The following is an 8,302-nucleotide window of genomic DNA, read 5'->3' as shown; positions in this document are numbered from 1 at the left end:
GGCTTGACAACAAACACAGCAAAGAGAGTCTCCAGCCCACCTTCCATCCGGATTCATGGCGTAAGCAGGACAGTGAGCCAGAGGACAAAAGGCAAAGTCACATCCTTCCTCAGCTGGAGGAGGGAAGGCAGCATTACAGCCAGCTGGAGACAGGACACCTGCAGCTGTAAGGGAGTATGGAGGGGTAGAGTAGATGGACTCACATGCTGCCTGGTCTTGACTCCAGCAACAGGCTGAGCAGGGGTTGAATCTACATCTCCACAGCTAAAAGGGTGCCCCAAACCACTGGCTACTCAGGGGTGCATCCAGTCTTCTAAACTGCAGATTCTTTCCCCAGCAATGCATATTTTGTCCTCAAGGCCCACGGCTCCCACTCATCTCAGTGCCCACTCACCATCCATGAAAGTAATGCTGCTTATGTGGAGCATAGTTCCCCCCTAAGAACTTGAAGTACAGTCAACACTTTTGAAACTGGCCTTAGTCTCCAATACTCTCACCTTCCAGGGTTTTCTTATATTCCTAGTAGCTTTGAAAGATTCTCCTGGCAAGATGTTCCTTGGTTGGACAGTTCCAGAAGCAAGAAGCCAGAAGATGATCTAGGAGGAGCTGTGATTTGACAACCCTTTGCACTTGCCTACTGCCAGTGCAAGCATGGAGCTGAAGCCTCAGTTGGATCCAGCTATGGAAGAGAGAAGATGTCCAGGGATCAGGCACATTCATGCTGAACGTGGTCTGAATCAAAGTGAAGATAAGAAGCCGCTTGGCTTCTCCATTCAATCCACACTTGGCCAAAACAACTCGTACCTCTTTGGAAGGCTGTGCCAGATGATGCCATTGAGATACTGCACAGGATACTCTAAAATCCCTGGCACAATGATAGTGTTTTGCAAATTGAAGCTCCAGCAGGAGGTTGAGATGTAAGAGAGCATATCAGACCAAGGGAACAGCTTCAGCCTGCAGCTGTGCCAGAGCATTCTTCCTGCTCCAGCACTTGGATAGATGCAGATGTCAATGCCTTAATGCTGGTCATCAGCCCACACTCTCACAGCTCAGGCACACTCCTGCCTGTCAGCTCCTTGCTTTTCTTAGCAAGGGAGGGAGGTGGCTGCAAAGCCAGACTTTCCTTCTCCTGCACAGGGAGGGGGGGGAGGATTTTCACTTTGATACAAGAGCAAATGCAGAACCCTGAAGTAATTGCAAACTCCCCATCCTCTGCTGACACCTGCCCTCCAGAGTTCTTAGAGTTTCCCAAAAAGCTTGACCATAAGTTCTCATTAAATCTATATACCAGTCTCTTCAAAGTCTCCCAGGCCCAGCTCAAGCTGGGAAAACTGTGCCTGAAAGTAGTAACTCCCTCTGCTCCCCCCAGGCGAGGCGGGTCACAATAATTAGCCTGGGAAGGGTCCATGAACCACTGCAGTGTGATCCACAGCTCACATCTTTACAGACCTGTTATGCATTATAGATACCAGCCACAGCAGCACAGGAGCTGCCACTCCAGACATGGCCCTGCTCTGCAGGGACAACATGACAAGCCATGAGGGGAAAAACTCATGAAAAAAAGCTGAGAGGAACAGAAGTTTCACACATCCTCATTAACAGCACTGGAGTTAAAGAAGCTGGGCACTCCTTGGGTGTCAGAAGTCTGACACTGCTGCACACACCACTCTCACCTAACTAAAATCCTGGTTCACTGCTAGCGCAAGGTCCTTGTTGTCAGCAAGCACAAAGTAATCTTCAAAGAGGAACAGCTAAACAGCAGAGAGAAGTGCTACCCAGGCAAATCAAAGCAGAGCTCTGGAACAATCAAAGGCACCTGTGATTCTACTCATTAAAAGTCATCTTGCCTTTCTGCAGCTGTCCCAAGATACCAACAGAATCAAAGGCTATATCTCTTCCCACTATCTACATGGAGAATATCCATGTCATTTCCAAATACAGCTTAGAAAAGGGTTTAAAGTAAGAGATTGTTCCTTTTGGGGGTTCTGGATCAGATAACGATAATGGATTGCTCATAGGATGAAAGATCCCCATTCAAATTTCTACTGCAGGGGAATATGCCTGGTTTCCAGGATGGTGAGAATTGCCAGCAGGTCTTTTTCATCCCAACACCAACAAACCCAAAGGTCAACTTTTGCAGAAATGGAAGAACACTTGTTTCCTAACTTTTCCTTAGCCTGTTGCTGCTCACAGCTAAATAGCCATGAGATGACAGCAGCTTTTGGTCATTTGCCTTGGCTGAGTGTGTGGGCATAAATCAACAGGCCACTCCACAGATCATTTCCAATAATTTATTTTGAGTCCTAATTGTATCCATTTGGAAACACTGAATATGATGCAAAATGGACAAACACATACACACACACACACACCAGTCCTTTCAAAAAAAGCTCACAAATGTTTCACAGTTTCTTCCTCAAGCTTAGGTTAAAAAAAAGCCCCAAAACCCAAAACATCCCACTCTCCGGAGCCCATTGCTCTTCACATCATCCTTAGAGGAGTTCCATAAAGACAAGATCTCAGGAGGCTGAATTCCCACATTTCAGAAAGAACCTCACCTATCCGCAGAAAGATTTTTGCTGTCCAAACATCCTGGTAGTGGGGAAAAGAATCCTAGGTAACTGTAAAATTTTTCACTGAAAGGAATACATGAAAACACATCCATAATCACACACGCTTTCTGCCCTAATGAGGCAATATACATTCATATAGAAGGAAAAAACCAAGCACATTATTAAGACATTAGGCAGTGAGGCAGTATCCATTTTAACTTCAGAAGAAATTTTACAGCAAATGGTTTCATTAAGACACTTGAAAGCAACCTACTTTGAAAGGAAAAAAAAGCACCATCATAGCATGAAGGCTGAAATGTGATTAGGAGTCACAAGCAGCACCAGCTCGGGCTCACCAGTGACTTCTGTCATTTAAGGACAAGTTAAATGGAGAAACAGTCGATGTGGGGACCTGTGACTTGCCTACAAAAAACCACAATGCAGGAAGACACAGTTAAAGAGTGCCAAGCCAATGTTTACAGGCTGTATCTAATGGTGCACAGTTCTTACTATAGTCACCAAACAGTAGGGTGCTGGCATTTGGACATGGAGGGTTTAAAACTACAACAGCAGCAACATCAGAACCCTGGCCCTTTAAAAGCTGCCTGGTCTGCAAAGTCCACACTATTTGTGAAACAACAAATGCCTCTTAAAAGGTCATGGTTAAAGCAGGATAAACTAATTTCCAACTATGGGCGAGCTATTACCAAAATCCTTCCCTGCTGCTGATCAGCTCTGGGTCCTCTCTTACACAGGGAAAACTTTTCAAGGGTCAGCAGGGTAAGGTTTTCTGCACTGCCAGGCATGCAGTTTTACAGGTGAGACACTGGTCCTCCCCTCAAGAATGCCACACACGACCCACGAGTCACCTGTCAAATGCAGGCCGTTCCCACTGCTCCAACAACCAGGAGCACGGATCTAGGCAGTTATTAACACAGCGAGCCCGAGAACTAACTAGGACTAGATTTTAACATTTTTCTACCAACGTGGTCAATAACAAGCTTGGCAAAAAGTTACTCAGAAAAAAAATTGTCCTTTAGTGCACCAGGTCACAACAGTTTGCCCTTGCTATAACTGCAAAAGGGCGAGTTGCCCTTCAAGTGTTTCCTGCTAATTCTCAGGGCTGTTAAAAGGAGAGCTCCAAAGTATCCATCCTTTTAAGATGCCTTTTAGATATATCATGTTACTTTATGCTTCCCATCTCCCAAGGCATTCACAAGGTAAAGCCTCACGGGAAGAAGACATGCCGTTTAAGTCACCATTGCTATGCAGATTACAGCCATCTCAACTTCCTGTTCACTGGAGAATCAGCACTGCTTTCTCCTCCTAGAAAAAGGTTGCAAGGCTGGGGTTTTAAGTGTCCTATATAGTTTCAGTTACCCCTGGAGTGCAAAAATAAAATTTACTTTAGCACTTAGCCCTCACTGTACTTGAGCGAGCTTGAACAACATATGGAATGGTTACATTAGTCCCAGGTCCTCCATTCCTAATCTGCACTCCAAAATCCATGCTGTCTGGGAGAATAGCACAGAGAGTCTCGGTGCAAGCAGTTCACTAAGAGAGAAGGGACAAGGCTACACTGACACACAGGCTGCAAGGTGGCAAGGAATCTCTGCCTGTAGGAGAAAGTGAGCACCACAGGGTCAGCACTGCCAGGGAAATGATCTGCGATCTGCTCTGCTTTCTCCCAGCCAGGAGTAGCAGGACTCTAAGAAACCACTTATCTCAAACCTGCAAATGCTCCCAGAGCCTGTTCAGTTCATGGGCACACGACTGATTTCTGTGCATACATGGACAGAGAGGTTGGCTGTCTCCACTGCAGGGGTTCATTTAGCCCAGGAAGTCATTCTGCCTCATATTCCCTAGCATCAGCAGGATGAAATCTAAGATCACAAACCTCCTAGCCCACAGCATCCTTGTCTCCAGGGTTGCCAAGCTCCAGTTCATCTCAGCAGGTATCACAAAATGCGTATGTGCCATGGAAACATTTACAGAAAACTCATGTGGAAACAAGGACTTTGTGTCAATTTGTACTCCTAGGGACAGGCTCTAACAACCAAACAGAGGGTTGTAGAGGAACAGTCTGTACAGTCTAGCTGGGTGTCTTTTTATTCACATTAGGGCCAGGGAAGCAGTCAGAAACCTCTTAGTGTGTTTGGTTAGAGGCAGGAAGCAAGAGAGGTGTCCCCTTACCTACTTAAAAAGGATTGCTCACTGGATGACCAGAGGGCAAGAGGAAATAAAGGAGACTTGGTAAGTCAGTAACTCTGCACAGACACATTCCAAGTGCAGCTGCTCATCCATTATCTGCTAGTTATGGAAAGTGCCACTTACGGAAACCAAACAGTGCAAAGAGGGACACAGTCTCTACATTAAACTGGGACATGTAATCAAGAGCATACGCACCAAATACAGCAGGGATCTTAAGGGACACCCCCAACCCTGCTTTCTTTTGGCACCATGTACAGTCCATCCATTCTTCAAAGCTACTGCACAGCAGCACACAGAATTTGCATCACTCTGCCAACATCCCCCAGCTGCCTGCCATGCAAATGGAGTCAGGAGCAGGCATGATCTGTGCCTCCTGCACACACATCTAAAAACATCAGTAGCCAGGACAAGGCTCTTATCTCTGCTTCTGCATCTTAGTTCCAACATGTAACTCTTGTGCTGTGGTTTCCAGCTCTTCCAGCCAGACCTTTCACTGCAGGGCCTACAGCACACATAAAGGGTTTAAAACAAAAAGTAATAATAAACTCCAGCCACAAAAAAAACAGAAACCATTTCCATCAAAACCTTGTTATTTCAGCTGAAGCTCAAGTCCAAGCAATAATACAGTTCTAGGCTAATGAGGAACAAATGGCATTCTTGCAGAGCACATTCACCTGCCAGTACAGGTCATCTATCCCCAAAACAGAGACCTCCAACACATCCTCTTCCTCTCCCTACATACGCAGAGGCTGATGTGTTCCTTGGCTTCTTGGCTTGAGAAAACAGATCTACAGTCAGGTAGTTCACAGTAACTGGGTTGAGGGCAGATGGGATCACTATGTTATTAGCAACACAACTGACCAATATGCTACCTACCAAAAACAGTCAGTAGGACTGCCTACTCTCCCATAGACTGCCTTCTCCCATGATGAAGGGGGAAAGGTAACTTCCATAAAGCTACACTAACACCAGACAGAAAGCACTCTTGTTTTGACCTCAGAGTTCACTGTTGCATATTGCTTCAAAACATCTCCTTGGTATATTTACCCCCTGTCTCAAGTCACAATCCATAATCAGAGCAGAAACACTTTGAAGGAGATGAGCCAAGCCTTCAAACCAGCATAGACCCAGCCCTACAGCAATGTAGCTCACAAAGGCACTTAATAGAAGCATGTACACAGCTGGATGGAATAAGAGATAGTAAAAACAAATAAATGCACCAGAGAGGAGAGCACTGCCCAGTGACTGCCTAGACAGTCTCTTTTAGCCAAACAGCCCGGCTTCTGCAGGGGTCCATCTGTTATCTGTATCCAAAGTTCATCCTCCTGACATCTCCAAAATGCTGCATGTAGTTACAAACCAGGGATTCCTCCACCTTTGCAGGAACCAGTGCATGCTCTGAAGCCCGGCAGTGGGTTCCTCTTGATGCCAGGGTTCACACCTAATGAAAACTCAAGTTCTCAAAATCTTGTGCTCTTCTTCCTGTTTCCCACGGTAGAAAAAGGCAGCAGGCTCCTTCTCTCCATATTTGTGCATATGGCTTACTGCTTTGTGCATCCTATTGCTGGCTGACAGCACACGAAGAACCAACCATTCTGCCTGGGAAAACCTCTGATGTTGTCAGTGGGGGGACAGGCAGCCCATACACCGCCCACGAAGGAAGGGTGTGTGAGGAAGGAGTCCTAGTGGAAGGGGCCGCTCCCCTGCTAAAAAGAGTCAGTCAACATCATCTGCAGAAAGAGGGGTGTCACACGATGTCTTCGGCAGAGCGCTGTGGAGGAGAAGACCCCAGGCTCAGGAAATGGCCCCAGTTGCATAGGAACCCCCTGTTGTACTGGCCAGTGTCTATCACTAACCCACCCAGGAGTCTGCGCCCACTGTTGTCCCGCAGAGCCAGCCGAGCTTCCCTCTCGGTCACGTTGTAGCTGATGTTCAACAGCTGGATGAGGAGGATGTATCCCATGCCAGCTGTTACAATGGCACAGTACCATACACAGGTGAACGACAGAGCAGAGCTGGCAGCAGGGGAAAAAGATGGGAAGGAAGCCATTTAGTTTTGGAGCAGCTGTTTTAGAGTGACTTTCCCTGGTAATCACTATCCTTTCAAATCCCTGTCTACATCTGCCACAGTGATCTCACTTTGCTGCTTTCATCAGATAATCCTTAAAGGATTTCTCAAAATTAAAGCTTCAGGACTTACTTAATGAGGGCTTTTAGTGCTACCAGAGCTACTCCTGCACATTGCTATCTCACAACCTAGCTCTTTATTCTTCCTGTTGTAAAGAACACAAGGATGCTCACACTCAACAGGTCACGAGATGGAGTACAGAGGAAGGTAGAGTCACTCGTTCACCAGCCCTATGCTCTGCTCATCAGTGGTAGTGCTGGTCTCTGAACTCGTGTCCAGCAGTTCTCAGCATCTTCCCTGACAGACAAGGCATGTTGCTGCTGTCTGTTCTAAACAGACAACTTGGAGGGACAGTCACTTGATAAATAGGGAGGAATGAGAGGGAGAGACAGCACGTGGATTCCTGACTGTCATTACCTGCATCTGGGGACACACATTTAAAGGTGTATCAACAGAAGACACAATACATAAATACTTCAAATCACAGCTCCTCCAACAACTTTTTCCAAATAAATGGTGAGCTCTCTCCAAGTCTCAGATTGCCTACCTTGGCAAAAGCAGTGATGCATCTTTGTTTTTTAGAGTTTTTTAGGGAGCATTTTTTGGTCAGGTTTGACAGCTAACGGGAGCTAAGCTGCCTAACCAAACCTGTTTACACCCCAGCTCTCCCCCAGACATCTCACCTGTAGTCAGAATAGGCCCCAGGGCAGTAGAACAATGCCACAAATGGAGTTTGGCCCCTACAGACGGTGTGCAGGGTCAACATAATCCCATATACAGAGGTGAGCATGAAGAAGGAGAGTGCAAGGATGAACGCTTGATGGTTCTGCTCCCCTACGCAGCTGTTAATCCTCCAAAAGGAAAGAAGAGATTACTTTGCTTAAAAAAAGAAAAGAAACTGGCTTCTCTTTCTTCCTCCCTCCCCCAGCTGTCAGAGAACCTAATTTCCAAGGTGCTTCCATACAACGCAGGCTAAGAACTTTGAAATATGTTCAAAGAAGCTTTAGAGCTTTTTATAGAAAAGTTATAAGCGCAAGTCAATAGACTGGCAGCAGACTGTTTGCCTCAAGTTTTTAGCAAGTTTATCCTTTGCTGAGACATGTCATATCCTACTGCTCCTTGCAGGGTATGATCATACCATCATACCCTTACTCCAGTGCCCCTTCCAGCACTGCATGCACACAGACAGTTTTGGGTTCCCTTCCCCCAGGAAAGTACTAATAACCACAAAAAACCCAGAGTGATGAAAGCCAGTAGAGAACTAAAGGCAATTCTGAAGCATGCTGTAGAAATTATTAGCTATCAGGTCAACCCACTTAGAATAAACAGTGCTTCTAACTGTTCTTTAAAGGGGAAATACAAAGCTTTTTATATTTAAAGAATGTTCCCAGGTCTTGCACAGAGCAAAAGC

Source organism: Neopelma chrysocephalum, unplaced genomic scaffold (assembly GCF_003984885.1).
Source record: "Neopelma chrysocephalum unplaced genomic scaffold, ASM398488v2 Primary Assembly neopelma1_60, whole genome shotgun sequence".
NCBI classification, from domain to species: domain Eukaryota; kingdom Metazoa; phylum Chordata; class Aves; order Passeriformes; family Pipridae; genus Neopelma; species Neopelma chrysocephalum.
Note: the sequence above shows the minus strand (reverse complement) of the source record.